The sequence below is a fragment of the Schistocerca cancellata genome, chromosome 4, assembly GCF_023864275.1.
Source record: "Schistocerca cancellata isolate TAMUIC-IGC-003103 chromosome 4, iqSchCanc2.1, whole genome shotgun sequence".
Classification (NCBI taxonomy): Eukaryota; Metazoa; Arthropoda; class Insecta; order Orthoptera; family Acrididae; genus Schistocerca; species Schistocerca cancellata.
This window is the reverse complement of record NC_064629.1, coordinates 364,589,686-364,608,547: the sequence shown is the minus strand read 5'-3', so window position 1 is coordinate 364,608,547 and position 18,862 is coordinate 364,589,686. Positions and strand designations below refer to the sequence as shown.

Genomic DNA, 18,862 nt, shown 5'->3' with positions numbered 1-18,862 from the left:
AAAATTTAAGTCATGGGGAACTGGAATTCAACAGTAGGAAAAGGAAGACAAGGAAAAGTAGCAGGTCAATATGGACTGGGGGTAAGGAATGAAAGAGGAAGCTGGCTGGTAGAACTCTGCACAAAGCATAACCTAGTCATAGCTAACACTTGGTTTAAGAATCATGAAAGAAGGTTGTATATGTGGAAGAGGCCTGGAGACACTGGAAGATTTCAGACAGATTATATAATGGTAAGACAGAGATTCAGGAACCAGATTTTAAATTGTAAAACATTTCCAGGGGCAGATGTGGACTCTGACCACAATTTACTGGTAATGAATTGCAGATTAAAACTGAAGAAACTGCAAAAAGGTGGGAATTTAATGAGATGGAGCCTGGATAAACTGAAAGAACCAGAGGCTGTACAGAGTTTCATAGAGAGCATTGGGGAACGATTGACAGGAACAGGAAAAAGAAATGCAGTAGAAGAAGAATGGGTAGCTTTGACAGATGAAATAGTGAAGGCAGCAGAGGATCAAGTAGGTAAAAAGGTGAGGGCTAGTAGAAATCCTTAGTTAACAAGAGATATTGAATTTAATTGGTGAAAGGAGAAAATATAAAAATGCAGTAAATGAAGCAGGTGAAAAGGAATACAAACGTCTCAAAAATGAGATCGACAGGAAGTGCAAAATGGCTAAGCAGGCATGGCTAGAGGACAAATGCAAGGATGTGGAGGCATATATCATTAGGGATAAGATAGACACTGCCTACAGGAAAATTAAAGACATCCTTGGAGAAAAGAGAACCACTTGCATGAATATCAAGAGCTCAGATGGAAAACCAGTCCTATGCAAAGAAGGAAAAGCAGAAAGGTGGAAGGAGTATATAGAGGGTCTGCACAAGCGATGTACTTGATGGCAATATTATGGAAACTGAAGAAGACATAGATGAAGATGCAAGTCAAAATAAGGTGCCGGGAGTAGACACCAGAACTCCTCACAGCCTCAGGAGAGCCAGCCATGACAAAACTCTACCATCTGGTGAGCAAGATGTATGAGACAGGAGAAATACCCTCAGACTTCAAGAAGAATATAATAATTCCAATCCCAAAGAAAGCAGGTTTTGACAGGTGTGGAAGTTACTGAACTATCAGTTTAATACGTCATGGCTGAAAAATACTAACCCGAATTCAGTACCGGCGAATGGAAAAACTGGTAGGAGCCAACGTTGGAACACGTGAGGCAATACTGACCCTACAACTTATTTAAGAAGATGGATTAAGGAAAGGCAAACCTACGTTCCTAGCATTTGTAGATTTAGAGAAAGCTTTTGACAATGTTGACTGGGATACTCTCCTTCAAATTCTGAAGGTGGTAGGGGTAAAATACAGGGAGTGAATTTGTACAGAAACCAGATGGCAATTATAAGAGTCAAGGGACATCAAAGGGGAGCTTTGGTTGAGAAGGGTGTGAGACAGGGTTGTAGCCTAGCCCCAATCCGATGTTATTCAATCTGTATCTCGATCAACCAGTAAAGAAAACAAAAGAAAAATTTGGAATAGGAATTAAAATCCATGGAGAAGAAATAAAAACTTTGAGGTTTGCCGATGACATTGTAATTCTGTCAGAGACAGCAAAGGACCTGAAAGAGCAGCTGAACGGAATGGACAGTGTCTTGAAAGGAAGATATAAGATGAACATCAACCAGAGTAAAACGAGGATAATCGATGTAGTCAAATTAAATCAGGTGATGCTGTGAGAATTACTTTAGCAAATGAGACATTTATAGTAGACGTGTTTTGCTATTTGGGGAGCTAAATAAATAACTGATGATGGTTGAAGTAGAGAGGATATAAAATGTAGACTGGCTATGGCAAGGAAAGTGTTTCTGCACCTTACCATCTTTTAGCAAAGAGTTATGTATGATCTATGTGGAACCCAGAATTCCAGTACTTATCATTGCAGGGAAAACACCAGCATCAGTGCTATTAATCAATTTTAAACAGATAAATATAGCAAAAGGGGCTACTTGTATCAAAGACAAATTCAAGTTGTTATTTATTAAATATAAGGAAGTACACTATTTGTAATACTGCATCAAAACTCTTGGCCTGATTTATGTGTCAATCTTATTTCTCTGTCAGTTCTGCCCCCATTCACTTGGATCTCAGTTGCACGGCACAAGTGGGCCAAATGAAATATTTGTTTCCAAAATCCAAACTGTGAGAATTTTAGTCTAACTATAGAATGAATTAACTCCTCTATTTTTATTTCTTTGTCCCTATTTCCCCTTACTTTTTTTGTGGTTTCTGTACTGTACTTCTAGGAAACTTCACTTTTTCTGTAACTGCACTTTATAAGCCTTCGTTACAAGGTAGGTTATATTTCTGCTCCATTTACTGTTATTCTGGTACTGTCATTCTACAAGTAGTGAACTAGCTATTACACCACCAGAGTGAATAAAATGGATGCAAATATAAAGCATTACAAAGAGTAGTAAGCCATAAAGCATCACAAAGGATAGTTCCAAACTGGTAAGGTTTACCGATTACAAACATACTAGTTAGTTAGTTAGTTTCATGTTCTACAGATAATCATTTGAATGATTATTTTATCAAAATGAAGTGGCTCAAGTCAGTTTACAGGATATCAAAATGTATAATAAAGGTCATTTTTCTCTCTACTGTTGTAGTTCTTAAATTGTGATGGATTGTTTACGACAAACTTCATTAGTGAAAATATGTAGAAGTGATGGCGCAGTTAAAATGCCTATCTCCTTGAAAAGGTACATACACGATATTTGTGCATGGCCACCACACATTACTCTTACTGCTTGCTTTTGTGCAATCGATACTTTCTTTGTAAGTGATGAGTTGCCCCAGAAAATTTTCCCATGTGACACTGAGTGGAAATTAGCAAAATATGTCAGGAGGCTGATATATCTGTTTCCAAGATTAGCAATTAGCTGAAGAGCAAAAGTAGTTGAACTTAATTGTTTGAGAAGCTTAGTAATATGCTTGGTCCAGTTCAAGTTTTCATCAATGCGTACACCCAAAAATTTGGGGCATTCTACCCTACTTACTGGTTCCTGTTCATGTGCTACATCAGTTGTTGGTATGACTATTTTTTATACAGAACTGAATGTAGTGTTTTTTTTATTTATTTATTTAAGGGAGATAGGGAGAGTCCATTTTCAGAGAATCACTTAATAATTCATTGGAAAATATCATTTTCTAATTCTTCTGTTGCTTTCTCTCAAGTAGGATTTACAACAACACTAGTATCACCTTCAAAAAGTACCAATTTTGCTTGTTGAATGTTAAGTGGAAGGTCATTCACATATACAAGGAATATGAGTGGACCCAAAACTGTACCCTGTGAGACTCCCTTCATGATTTTTATCCCAGTCACTAAAATTTTTAAGCTTTCTGACACTGTCTGAGTTATTTAGCACAACCTTTCACTTTCTGTTTGTCAATTACGATTCAGACCAGCTGTGTGAAAAGCCACTAATTCCTTGAAACTTGAGTGTCATTCTCAGTCAAGCAATCTTTCTGGAAACCAAACTGTGATATGCTAAGTAAGTTGTTTCTGTTTAAGTGTGCAACTACTATTGAGTACATTACTTTTCCAAATATTTTGTGGAAAGACATCCACAAAGAAATTGCACAATAATTGTTTAAGACTGTCTTGTCACCTTTCTTATGAGGTGGTTCAATAATTGCACATTGCAACCTGTCTTGAAAAATTCCCTAGGCCAAAGATCAACTGCCTATATCACTCATGACATTGCTTATTAAGTTGGAACAACTTTTCAGAATTGTGTCAGAAAATCCATCAACCCCCCACAAGTTTTTGTTTTTTAGAATTTTTATAATTATATTAAGTTCAGTGAAGGATGTTGGTGCTACTTCTAGTTGCTTAAGGTTTTGTGGAATGAAATTTTTAATACATTCTCTTGCTTCTTCAATTGAACCATTTAATCCTCTATTTACTGCTACATTTAGAAAGTGATTGTTAAAAGTACTTGCAGCTTGTGAATTATCAGTCAAAACACTTGTCATTTAGTTTAATTGTTATAGAATCTCATACACTGACTGGCTATCCTGTCTCCTAGTTGACAATGTCCCGTACAGTTTTAATCTTACTATCTGCTTTATTTGTTTCTGTCATGACATGCATACTTCTGGATATTTTAATGGCTTTCCTTAAAATACTACAGTATTTTTATAGTATGGAAGTAATGTCAGATCTTGACTTACTCATATTGAGTATAAAAAGCTTTCATATGGGACACTGTTATTCTTAACCTACACATGTGATCATCCAATGATGTTGAAGGAAAGTTATAAAACTGGAATGCTTGCTGGTATTGTTAACATAATTTTCCATTGATATGATACAAATTTGACCATTATTAGGATGTAGTTAACTGCACTACATTATTAATCTACTAGTTACAATAATAAAGGGGCAAAATTAGTGATGTTTGTCGTTGATAAAAATGTGGGGAGTTTTTACTGATCGATATCAGTTGCACATGTTTAAACTGTACATTATTTGAACAGTTTAAACAGAGTTCGAAAGACTTTTTGATAGGCAACTCCTTATATTCTGTAGATTCATATCTTAACAGCAACTGTTAGACTAGCTGAAGTAAAAATGTCCGTTAGATTTCAGTTTCACTTGGTCACAACAGCCAAGATTACGTATTTTCTGTATGATATACATATGAAATGAGCATAACTATGTTTGATCCTTACAGTGTATTAATTCCATAAAATTAGCAGTTCCAGTTTACTGTAATGTATTTATATATTTTGACAATCTTGTGACAAAAGAGCACAGAAGTGAGTATTATATTCAAATGTTCTTTTTTTATGCTATACTTTATTGACTTGTTTCACACCCACACGACTCATCTCATCATGAAAACAGACTCTAATCCGATCTCTCATTAACCTTAGAGTGACCATTTTTATTTGGTGTGATGTTTCTTCTTCGCTACTTAAGAGTGATTTGCTCCGTTCTTTGTATCTGACTTGTAGCTAATGTGTCAGGGCGATTGTCCGCACTAACTGTAAAAAAGTATCAAAATTGCATTCTCTCATCCACGAGTGTTATTTTGGATACCTCATCGAACCAATTTCCTATAGGACAAGCATGGTGATTTTTCAGTTACATCCCAAACTCACAACAGAGTGCTGCACTGGAACTATGGACTGCTCCATCAAACAAAGGTTGCTTGGACCATTTTAGCAACAGAGTGGTCTCAGTGTGTATCACTGTGTAGTGAATGATATGAAATAGGCCAGTGACTCCACAGACAATACAAAGCAGGTTTCCCTGGTACATGACAGCATTCATGTGACTTGATTCCGATTTCCACACAATTTAACAACATGACAACTCCCCAGTCCATACCCTTGTGCTTCTGGACCAGGAACAGTGCAACTGAATCCATTATGTGGAGCATAGCCTGCTAAGTAATACAACAAGAATTTCAGTTTTTCTCACATGGCGTGCATGATCAATGGGATCCTGTATGCTGACACCCTTGGACCACATAACCTAGCACCATATGAAAATTTTTTCCACAATGTGTTGTCATCACTATATTCACCATCAAAGTTACCTCCATTTCAAGTGGAATATCCACAGACATGATTTGCTATTGCAGAGATATTTTCACTGGTCATGATCCAGTAAACAGTTTGTCAAAGTTTTCTGTCCTATCATGGAGTGTTGGTGACAATGCATTCCCATAGCTATGTGATTCTATCTCCTCCGCCGGCCGCGGTGGCCTAGCGGTTCTAGGCGCTCAGTCTGGAACCGCGCGACTGCTACAGTCGCATGTTCGAATCCTGCCTCGGGCATGGATGTGTGTGATGTCCTTAGGTTAGTTAGGTTTAAGTAGTTCTAAGTTCTAGGGGACTGATGACCACAGATGTTAAGTCCCATAGTGCTCAGAGCCATTTGAACCATCTACCTCCTCCAGCCATGGGCAAATTTGACATAGCTAAGGCTGCTTCATAACAATGTTTGTCCATATCACCTAAGCAACAGACATGGTGGGTGGTTTATTACGAGAAGTTGGATGGCAGAATGCTGTTCCAGTTCTGGAGGCATCTACATGAGTTAATTGATTCAGCACTAACACTGTGGACTATATGGTAAAATAAATTGCTTGCACACATAGAAGTTTACAAGATTTCTTTAGAAGGCGATACACGAGAGCACAGGTTACTTGTAGTTTATCAGATTTTTGCACTCACAGAACAGTAGCATTACCACAATGGAGGCAGTGACAGTTACAGTGACAGCAGCCATTCAGATCTCCAACATAGCAATAGGTGGTCAAGAGTGCCAAGCACACACAGAGGAACATGACAGTGCCACAGCAAGTGAACAATGGCTGTTCACAGGAGTCCCAAACATCAGCTGTTTTCGATACATGAGCCCACAGCTGACAATATAATCAGAGCTCTACCTACATCTGAGAGAGAGGACATAGTGGTACTGGTTCCACATATATTTTCACAATAGTGCTCACAAGTGCTCTGCATATTGCTCCCACCCAAATTCTAGATGCAACCTCCACTAGGTGCTACGAGTTGCAGCACATTTCAGGAGCACCTACATTCAAAATGATTGAGCCCCACTAGCATAGCTTGGATCTCCCAGGACAGTTGCAGGTTATATGTTCTCAACACAAATGTGAATCACTATTCCCTTGTGGACACATGCAGGGAAGTGAGCATGATTACAAATGCATAAAAGCAATTTTTTATATTCTGTGACCGTGTCTAATTGCCACAAACGCCAGCGAAGCAGATGGAGTTAGTTACTGCACAGACAGGCCTTGTCTCCTATGACTGCAATGATCTGTTGCCATGGTGACTGATGGTGTTGGACACAGGCTTCCATCCACAGTGTATTGTCCATAAATGTAACAAAATGAGGAGGAACCACACAAGCAGACACTGTGGTAGGTATAAGACAACAGGATTCACGGAATGTATATTACAATTTATTCTGTTCATACAGGAAATTAAGTGGTTCATGGTGTGGGTTCCTGTAGTCATGTCCTAGTTCATGAATCACGGGCAACGTATGAGTGGCCAAGTAAGTGGTTCCGACAGTCGGGATACCAGTTACTTTGGAATAAGGCTGGGCATCTCGGACATATTCTGAGTCGTGGTCACCTTTGTGCTCATACGGCAAAGACTACCAAATCCACCGGTTAGTCCCTCGGCCGTTAGGGGTAAAACCCAATGGGACTCGGGGCAAGTAAGACTAGCAACCTGCTTCCCTGGTACTTTAAATATGATGCTGGCAACAATCAGAGCAAAATGCCTCGGACCTTCGGAGGTGACGGAGTCCAACCTCTAACTGACAAACCAGGGACTCCTAAGATACGAATTGGCAAACAAATGGTAATGAGATGGGGAGCTATTAATATCAATGGGGGTTACTGTGGGAAGAAGGTAGAGCTGGCAGAGGCTGCAAGTAAGATGGGGCCGGACGTTTTAGCTGTTAGTGACATTCGGGTAAGTGGTGAGAAAGAAGAGGAAGTGGGAGAATACAAGGTCTACTTGTCAGGAGTCAAAGCAGGAATAGCACAATGGGGTGTAGGGCTTTACATCAGGAAAGAAATGGAACCCAGCGTAGTTGCAATAAGGTATGTAAACGAACAACTGATGTGGATAGATTTGACAGTGTCTAGCAAGAAAATTAGGATTGTGTCAGTATATTCACATTGTGAAGGGACAGATCAAGATAAGATGGATAGTTTTTATGAGGCACTCAGTGATGTAGTTGTTAGAGTCAAGGACAAGGACAGTGTTCTGCTCATGGGTGATTTTAACGCCAAGATTGGAAATCGAACAGAAGGGTATGAAAAGGTTATGGGTAAATTTGGAGAGGATATGGAGGCCAACAGGAATGGGAAGCAACTCTTGGATTTCTGTGCCAGTATGGGCTTAGTAATCACAAACTCCTTTTTTAAACATAAGAACATTCACCGGTATACTTGGGAAGGCAGGGGAACCAGATCTGTCATTGACTATATAATAACAGATCGGGAATTCAGGAAGGCTGTGAGGGACACACGTGTATTCAGGGAATTCTTTGATGACACTGATCATTATTTAATCTGCAGTGAAATTGGGATTGTGAGGCCGAAAGTGCAGGAGGTCAGGTCCATATGTAGGAGGATAAGAGTGGAGAAACTTCAGGATAAGGAAATCAGGCACAAGTACATAACAGCGATCTCAGAAAGGTACCAGTTAGTTGAATGTAGGCAATTACAGTCATTGGAAAAGGAATGGACAAGGTACAGGGACACAGTACTAGAAGTGGCTAAAGAATGTCTTGGAACAGTAGTGTGTAAAAGTAGGATGAAGCAAACAGCTTGGTGGAATGATACAGTCAAGGCAGCCTGTAAAAGGAAAAAGAATGCATATCAAAAATGGCTACATACCAGAACCCAGGTAGACAGAGAAAGTTATGTTGAAGAAAGAAACAAAGCCAAACAGATAATTGCAGCATCCAAGAAGAAATCGTGGGAAGACTTTGGAAACAGGTTGGAGACTATGGGTCAAGCTGCTGGAAAACCATTCTGTAGTGTAATTAGCAGTCTTTGAAAGGGAGGTAAGAAGGAAATGACAAGTATTTTGGACAGGTCAGGAAAACTGCTGGTGAATCCTGAGGATGCCTTGGGCAGATGGAGGGAATATTTTGAAGAGTTGCTCAATGTAGGTGAAAATGCGATCAGTAATGTTTCAGATTTCGAGGTAGAATGGGATAGGAATGATGATGGAAATAGGATCACATTTGAGGAAGTGGAAAAAATGGTCAATAGATTGCAGTGCAATAAAGCAGCTGGGGTGGATGAAATTAAGTCGGAACTCATCAAACACAGTGGAATGTCAGGTCTTAAATGGCTACACAGGATAATTGAAATGGCCTGGGAGTTGGGACAGGTTCCATCAGACTGGACAAAAGCAGTAATCACACCAACCTTTAAACATGGAAACAGAAAAGATTGTAACAACTACAGAGGTATCTCTTTAATCAGCGTTGTGGGTAAAATCTTCTCAGGTATTGTTGAAAGGAAAGTGCGAGTATTAGTTGAGGACCAATTGGATGAAAATCAGTGTGGGTTTAGGCCTCTTAGAGGTTGTCAGGACCAGATCTTTAGCTTACAGCAAATAATGGAGAAGTGTTACGAGTGGAACAGGGAATTGTATCTATGCTTTATAGATCTAGAAAAGGCATATGACCGGGTTCCTAGGAGGAAGTTATTGTCTGTTCTACAAGATTATGGAATAGGAGGCAAACTTTTGCAAGCAATTAAAGGTCTTTACATGGATAGTCAGGCAGCAGTTAGAGTTGACGGTAATTTGAGTTCATGGTTCAGAGTAGTTTCGGGGGTAAGACAAGGCTGCAACCTGTCTCCACTGTTGTTCATATTATTTATGGATCATATGTTGAAAACAATAGACTGGCTGGGTGAGATTAAGATATGTGAACACAAAATAAGCAGTCTTGCATATACGGATGACTTAGTTGTGATGGCAGATTCGATTGAAAGTTTGCAAAGTAATATTTCAGAGCTAGATCAGAAATGTAAGAACTATGGTATGAAGATTAGCATCTCCAAAACGAAAGTAATGTCAGTGGGAAAGAAATATAAACAGATTGAGTGCCAAATAGGAGGAACAAAGTTAGAACAGGTGGACGGATTCAAGTACTTAAGATGCATATTCTCACAGGATGGCAACATAGTGAAAGAACTGGAAGCGAGGTGTAGCAAAGCTAATGCAGTGAGCGCTCAGCTACGATCTACTCTCTTCTGCAAGAAGGAAGTCAGTACCAAGACTAAGTTGTCTGTGCACTGTTCAATCTTTCAACCAACTTTGTTGTATGGGAGCGAAAGCTGGGTGGATTCAGGTTACCTTATCAACAAGGTTGAGGTTACGGATATGAAAGTAGCTAGGATGATTGCAGGTACTAGTAGATGGGAACAATGGCAGGAGGGTGTCCACAATGAGGAAATCAAAGAAAAACTGGGAATAATCTCTATAGATGTAGCAGTCAGGGCGAACAGGCTTAGATGGTGGGGTCATGTTACACGCATGGGAGAAGCAAGGTTACCCAAGAGACTCATGGATTCAGCAGTAGAGGGTAGGAGGAGTCGGGGCAGACCGAGGAGAAGGTACCTGGATTCAGTTAAGAATGATTTTGAAGTAATAGGTTTAACATCAGAAGAGGCACCAATGTTAGCACTGAATAGGGGATCATGGAGGAATTGTATAAGGGGGGCTATGCTCCAGACTGAACACTGAAAGGCATAATCAGTCTTAAATGATGATGATGATACAGGAAATTAAATACATTGTACAAAGTAAACAACATATGATGCAAATGCTCAAGATTGTTCTCTTTAAAAAAAAAAAAAAAAAAAAAAAAAAAGGCTCTGAGCACAAATGGGACTTAACATCTGAGGTCATTAGTCCCCTAGAACTTACAACTACTTAAACCTAACTAACCTAAGGACATTAAACACATCCATGCCCGAGGCAGGGTTCGAACCTGCGACGGTAGCGGTCACGCGGTTCCAGACTGAAGCGCCTAGAACCGCACGGTCACACCGGCCAGCTGTTCTCTTCACTTTTTTACGTTAGTTTATCAGATTTCAAGGGTTCAAGCAGACACAATTCAGATTATAGCTGAGCAGGCCTACAACTGGTTCAATCCAAACAGTTTCAATCTTAATGTCACAAATACTCACATTATGCAATTTTTGAAAAGAAAAAAAAACATGGCCATACACTAAATGAAAGATGGTGTGTAAAATTCCTTGGAGCCAGCTGGGCAACAATTAAAATAGTCAACACACAGATAAACTGGATAGGCTAAGTTCAGAATGTTTTATGCTTTACAAGCATCTATCACTGTACTGACCTAAAGCAAAGAATGTTGACTTCCGCATATTTTTACTTCCTGCTATCTCAGGAAATTATCTTCTAGGGCAGTGAACCCAAAGTGAGTGAGTGATTATCCAACAGAAAGGAGCACTCAAAATATTGTGTAAAGTAGATAACTGCTCATTCTGCAGAGGACTTTTTAAGGGTTTTGGAATTCTTACATTCACATGTGAGTAAATTTACTCCTTGATGATTTTTGTTGCCAACAACAGTTTTAGCTGAACTGCTATCTACACAACCACAACACAAGACAGGCACGTAGTTTGCAGGTAGACTTTCAGAGAGGGGTTGTGTACTCTAAGATAAAGGCATTCAACAAGCTCTGAAACAACATAAATAAAGGAACTGGCAGCCTTTTACAAATTGTACCAAAAACTGAAAAACTATGCCATTAGCCACCCCACCTACAGATTATTTTAATATCTATAATTGTGGACTGAAAAGATCTGTCAGCTACACAGCAGGAAGTAGTGTTTGTTGTACAGCTGAATAACAAGTAGTAATGCATCGTGAAAGGACTGTTTACAGATCTGGGTACCTATTTTCTTTGAGAAATATCATTATAATTAAGTACATATTAAGCTGCCAATCAGAGATATGCAGCAGCTATTTAATATAACAGAGGGAGCAGCAGTTTTCCTTCTAATGACGGTATACCAGGTTAAATTTAGTGAGCATAAGCACAAATAGAATTAAGCATTATACTGATAGTTTATTGTTGAAACCATGTAGAATTAAAGGCTTGTTTGTGTTTCACTAAAGTATACCTTAAATCATTCCTTATCCCTAAAGGTTCTCATTCGTGAAATCTGTAGAACACCATGATTAACTGAATGAATGAATGAATGAATGAAACACTTATGAACCCTGCATCCAATGTGGAAAGATGTTTCTGTCATTGGGAAGTATACCATCAATGAAGTAAGTGAAAATGAATGTCTTGTTTTTATGGCTGGGAGGAAATAACACTGAACTCTAATGAAATGAAAAGACTAGTGTTGTCAGTTTCTTCACCTCAAGGAAGACAAACATTCTCTTAGTGGTGCATGATACTTTCCTAGCTTTCTTCTGCTGCTATTGTAACTGGAAATTGGCATCTCAAATATTTGAAGCAGTTTATCTGCTGAGCACATGTGGAGCATGGGTTGCAGTTCACTGGGTAATTTCAGTAAGTAAGGACTTCAAGTGTTTTGATTAATTCCAGAGTTTCCAGTGCCTTTGGGATTATACAAATTTTGACAAATGCTATACCACAGAATGTAGGCTTTCAATGACCACTATTCACACGGCTGTAGCAAATTTTTATATGGAAACATTTGAAGAAGAAGCCCTTCAGACAAAAATAAAAAGCCCTCATGTTGGTATCAGTTTATGTGGTTGATATTTTCATTACATGGCCTCATTTTCTGAATAATGTTAATCCCAATTTTTGGATGTACAGGTGCTTAGAAAACCTAATGGAACTTAAGGACGTAAGGTCTACAGAAAGATAAACACACCGATAGATACCTTCACAGAAATTCCAATCACCACCCCAAGCAGAAAAGAGGAGTCATAAAAACCTTGATGGACTGGGCTGAATGAATTTGTGAACCACAGTACTTGGAGGGCATGCTCAATCATTTAAGAACTACCTTCAGAAAAAACATCTATTCTGACAAAGAGATAAATATGGCACAACACCCTAAAAGGTCCAAAGCTTCTAATGAAAAAGAGCCAACTAAAAGGAAAATTTTGCCTTCATTTATAAAAACTGTCACAGATCGCATCAGCAGAGTACTCAGCAAACATGGAGTTGATGCAGTGTTGAAACCAAAAGAAAGGTGTGCGAATATTTGTACACTGCAAAGGACTTATGCTTGCCACTTGCACAACAGGAGTATATCAAATACCTGGTGCTACTGGTCAAATGTAAATATGAGCTACAAAAATTTGTAGCACTGACCTCACTTTCAGGAACACAAGATGCATTGTTGCCTGTGCAATACAGATAAATCAGCAATGGCAGATCATGAACTGGGACCAAGGAACCACAACATCCATTTTTCTGACACTATGGTTTTATCAAGATCTACTCATAAGTATGGCCACAGTAAATTCAAATACATAAAAACAACTTTAACAGAAAAGGAGGAGGATTCAAATTAGACAAGTTGTGGGCCTTAGTGCTAAATAACAAACAGCACCAACTCTTCCCCACCACAAACTCCATAGCATACGTCAACATGACTCCGTGATCTCGGGCACCAGTCGACCTCACAAACTGAATGTTGTGTGGATACATATAAACAGTTTGGCTTCTTAAGCTTGCTTGAGGCTGTAACTGCTTTCTGAAATGTTAAAGCCTCTGATGATGTCTCCACCAGTAGAAGACAAAATGTTAGGCAGAAAATTATGCAATGGACCACAGCCTTATGCCCAGAAAATAATTATCATAAACAAAAAGACAAATTCTGCAGACAACTTAGAACCATCTGTGCATATAAATTTAATAATGCAGCGGTTAGTATTGTTGACTGTTAGCGCATGGCTTGCAGTTCTTTAAAGTAACAGCATGTATGAAGAAAACACTCGTGTGGGGGTCAACGGAGGCGTCCGAACCCACCCATCGGCTTTGACCCGTGACGTAAGGTTGTTGTGCTGTGTGACGTCATGACGGTACGGACTTTAGTTTATGACTGTTGTGTTTGTAGATGTTGTCTTGTTGTTGGTGGTGGTGTCCTCTGATGGTGTGTGTATGGCCCGTGTGTTATGTGGTGTATTGGGTTCATTTGGGGGTCGGTGCCTGAAGTGGTGACTGTTATAGAAGAACAAAAATTAGTTTCAGTGAGTTAAGAATTAAGTTTCCATTGTGTTTATGTCATTTGGTGTTATTTGATGTTACTGGTTTGTTGTTTGTCGTGTGGTAAGTCGTTTAATTCAATTTGTGTCTTGTTTTGTTAGGTATGGATATGATTCTAAGTTTAATAATGCACGTCTGAAGGCTGAAATGGGAGAGGACATGTTGTCCTTCATTAAGTTTCCTCACCTTTTTGGGCTTGTGGCAGAGATAGTGAAATGCGAGTGGTTTTTTTTTATTTTTTTATTTTTTTTTTAATGTGTGTGTGCCTGTGTGTGATTGGGGTGGCTGACCTAGTGTGTAGCGCAAAAACTTTTTTGTGGTAAGTAGTCATTTTTTTGGGGGGTTTATTGTTTGCATGTTATGATGTTCAGTGGGGTTTTTATGTGTTGCTGGGTCAGTGTTATTTACTGCATATGTTGGTGGTTGATGGTTTGGTATCGGCACTTGTGGTTGATATATGTATCTTAGGGGAAGTACTCGATTTCAATTTTTTTGGTATCGTCAGTTGTATTTGAGCTATATAGGTCATGAGAAGTGACCGATTCCAATGTGACATCATCATCATCAGCTACGAGTGTTTTGATATCGTGAGCTGCTGTTGTCCTATATGGGTCATGGGAAGTGAACAATTCCAAATAGTCGTCGTAGCTGTGTTTTGGTATCGTGAACTGCTGTTGACCTATATACGTCATGGGAAGTGACCGATTCTAATTTGTCGTCGTGGCTATGTGTTTTGGTATCGTGGGCTGCTGTTGACCTATATAGGTCAAGGGAAGTGTCCAATTCCCAATTTTTGTTGTTTGAGGTGTTGGCTTTGTGGTACTGACAGTTGCCGTGTGATTATAATTTTTGGTTTTTATTTGGTGGTATCGACAATTGTGGGTGAGCTATGTAGGCGAAGGGAAGTGACCGATTCCTGTCGATATTGTAAGTGTAGCGGTATTTGGGAATTTTGTAGCACTTTTATGTCATCGTTTTGTATGGCTTGGGATCATGGTGCGTGTCTGTATGTGTTTATATTTAGTTTGTCCCCACCCAAAAACCCCCAATTTCTCGTGCTGGTCTTGTTAGCCTGATTATGTTTTTGGAGGGACATGTGTTTGTTGGTTTTATATGTATTTTCGTGTTTGTTGTGTTTATGTAATGACATCATAGGCGCCATATTGGAGACGTTGAGAATGGTCGTTTCCGCCAATTTGGTGACGTCATAAGTCAAAGCAGACGGGTGGAATCGGACGCTTCTGTAATCCCCTCATGCGGTTGTTTATCAACAGTTAGATGCTTTTGAGGACAGTATTAACTGCAAAAAGAAGTTATTCAAATAGACGCTATTAAATCATCTAAGTTGTTGTGCCATGGAACTCTTCTTTATACCTTCCCTGTATCAATGTTTTGATCCCACTGCTTGGATCTTTCTAATGCTGTGTTATGTTATTGGGCAGTTTTGCTCTATGATTTCACTGAATCTGCTGTAAACTTAATGACAGACCATTGAGAGCATATGAAATGTAGGGTATTGTCCATCAGTTTTGACCCATAATATAACAGTGTGTGTTAGGTGACATGTTTGCCAGTGTACTTCAAATGGACTGTGTTTAAATAGGAAGATATGAAGTACTTTGTCGCACTTTATTGTTGAATATCAATGTTTTGAATCCGCGTTCAAGTGATGTAAGTGCACAACTGGATTGGTGTGGCGCTATTTGTTAGGTGTTGTGTATTACTTGTATGCTTCATACACTGATAAGCCAAACACAGTAACAAAAGTATATGAGTGGAGCAGTCACACACGAGGGATCGTCCTAGTGAATATATGAGCTGCAAATCGGGAAATCCATTGCGATAAGCGACTTTGACAAAGGATAGTTTATTATTACACAGAACCTGTGAACAAGTCTGTCAAAAATGGTGAAGCTGGTTGAATGTTCACAAATGCTACTCTCATGAGCATCGGTGCAAAGATGTAAAAGGACAGTGAAACTACCACTAGGCACTAAATGGTTGGACGTCCTCGACTCATCACACAACGTGGGGTTCAGAGGCTTGTCTGCTCCGTAAAGTAGGATATACGGTGATCTGTGGCATCTCTACCAAAAGAGCACAAAGCTGGTGCACGTGCAAGAGTTTCAGAGCACACCGTATGTTGTACATTTTTGAATGTCGAGCTCTGCGGCAGACCACCCCTATGTGTACACTAGTTGACTCGATGAGATTGTCAATTATGATTGCAATGGGCACAGCACCATCTGGATTTGACTGTCAATCAATGGAAAACGTGTTGGCTTTTTGGGTGAATCACATTTTTGGTACACTAGGTCAATGGTCATCACGACAAACGCCATCATCAAGGTGAATGGCAGCTCGAAACATGCAGTGCGCCACGGATAAAGGCTGTTGGGAGCAGTATTACGCTATGAGAGGCATTCTCTTGCACTTTTCAGGTATTGTAGAAAAGCTGCACAAATGTTTCCCTAAAACTGGTGTAGCACCAAGAATGAATTATATAGCCAGCACAATGATAATGTGGCCCACCGCAGAGCAATAAGTCAACTACACGACACAAAAATTACAAAGTATGAAGTTGGCAAGCCTACATAAGGTGCCAGTCTATTCTAAAGGCATGAATGGACAGGTCAATTGAAGTTTTCTGTATTGCCAGATGGGATTATACCATGTATGTCATAATTGTGCTGAAGTTTGTTCTTTTGCAGGGAGGTTCGTGTAATGTTAGTTTATGAGCTTTTATTAGAGGACACACTTATTTGTGAGATGGTTGAGACTGTGTTGTGCAAGGTAAGCATGTTTTGTAATTATATTTGATTTTAAGTTATGCTGCACATATAGGTACTAGGAATCAGATTATGGATTGTGATTAAGAAATTCGTCTACACTACAACATCTCTCTAGTTTTTCTTTCAACTTGGGTATGTTTCCAACCAGATCTTTAATCTGTGATGCCACTGTACAGAACCCCTTCTGCACTATTGCCCTTCCCCCTTTTTTCCATATTGTTTATCGAGCTTCCTCCGAATGTTGGAATGAACTACTGGTTTTGAGTAAGTTGCTGGTTTTAGTAACAAAGCACATCATGGGAAAAAATATTGCACAGTTGTTTTAAGGATTTGAAGATTTCTAAATAGATTTCTACACAAGTTCCTACGATGGACTCCCCGCAACTCTAATAACGTGCTTATATGCATAGAATACTTTTTTGTTTTGTGGGAAGAAAATACTATGGAAGTCCCACTTCAGTCTGCTGTTTATATGCAGACCCTTCTGCACTGTTTTAGTTAGATATGACATTATCCATTCGTTTGATATTACAATCAATTCCAAATAAACCTAAGTTTACCCACGAGAATACTATGAGTAACACAATCAAATGCCTTAGATCGATCACAGAAAATACCAACTGGTACTATTTTATTATTCTGTGCTTGTAAAATTTGGTGAGCGAATGTGTCAATGGCGTTACCAGTTGGCCAAACTGTGATTGTTTGACGATATAGTTGGGGTGCTATTCTAGAATACACGATCATATAAAAAAAATTTGGGAAAATGATGTCAGTGGTGAAAGAAACCGTTAGTTACTGACATCTCTACCACCTTTCTTATAGAGGGATTTACAAAAGTTACATTTTTTTTTCGCCTTTAACGCATAATATCTCTTATTCAAATTCATATTGGCGGTATAGCAATTATTCGTAACACGTAAACGTCGTCACTGCTAATGTTAGGCTACTTCAATGATTTTCTGAAGAAAGTTATTGCCATATTTGGTACTTTACTATATTCCGTGGGCTGAAAATGAAATTGCATCCTGGTGAAATCGGATAAGCAGCTGTCATTATAACAGAATAAAGTTTTGTTGTGAAAGTTTTGTTTTCCATATAAATTAACTATCGTGTTTAAGTTAAACTCATTTCTTTCTCTTTAAGGCTTAAAAGTTACACGTCAAAATTACAGATACATTTACGTGTGCTTACTACTTACAGTTCTACACCGTCACATACTCTTGTTTTCTTGCAGCAAAATTTTAACTTAGCGCCCTTCAAAATATCAACAAACTTTGACGGAAACTATTTGGGCAGAGACAATATACATTAATCCACAGATTTTAGCAATACTAGCATTTGAAAACCTCAAATATAGAACCACGAAATTTACATCAGTTTCATCCAAGAATATACTTCACAAAAATAGTTAACATTAATACTTTCTATTTCCTATTTTCCCGAGTAATTATGAAACAAAAATATCAGAAAAAGTAAATAAAAGAACGTTGTAATAATTTACGACGAATCCCTGTTTATTGTAGCTTGATACAACCCTAGCTCTCAAAATAATTTATGTATTCTTTCACTGTAGGAGTTTTCAGGGATTCACGCTGGCTCCGTAGCAAAACGTAGTTTCTTCTGCTCAAGAACAATTAACATTTATGATATAAGTTTTCAGATGACGAACATTTTGATCGTGTACTGCTCTTTTTCTTTCCTTGTTTGCAGGAAACTGTCAAATTTTTAAAATATATCAGCTGTTTCATTTTAGCTTAAATTTCTGCATGTTCATAATCAGTACTGTAGATGAATTCGATGTCACATGTGTGAAAGAACAGACAAAGGGTTACACATGCGCAAACGAAATGACCTTCTAGTGGAAAGTATTGCTTTGACTTAGAGCTTTATCCTGAATTATGCTAAGCCCTTCTACTATTTCCGTGATTCATGCTCCACTATGAAGTCACTATAGAGCAAAAGCTCATTTCATAAATCGGTGGGCAGTATTAATAAAGACTGCATTTCCTGATCGTGTTGCACAAGACTACACATACATATAAGTATTACCGAGCCACCAGTTACTGACCGTTGTTTACTTTTTTCAATTTTTTCGCGTTTTCAAACGCAACTTTTTTTCACGTCGTCTACTAAGATTCATGCACATGTGGAAGCCTCACCTTTGGTGCGAATTGGAAGTATGAGTTTGAATAGCGTGGACATCAATTGAATAATTTTCAGTTCTGGAATTTACTTCTGAAAAGTTTCGTTTGTAA

General features: G+C 38.8%; 1 protein-coding gene across 5 annotated transcripts in view; it reads right to left on the bottom strand.

Annotated features, from left to right (window-relative positions):
- LOC126184650 (Bardet-Biedl syndrome 2 protein homolog) overlaps positions 1-17,897 on the bottom strand; it is a 183,716-nt gene extending 165,819 nt beyond the window's left edge. For all 5 annotated transcript variants that reach the window (XR_007536856.1, XR_007536857.1, XM_049927126.1 and 2 more), the window contains exon 1: positions 17,806-17,897. The gene's annotated coding sequence lies outside the window, so the exon portion shown is untranslated. The remainder of the gene's footprint in view (positions 1-17,805) is intronic.
- Between the last annotated feature and the right edge of the window lie 965 nt (positions 17,898-18,862).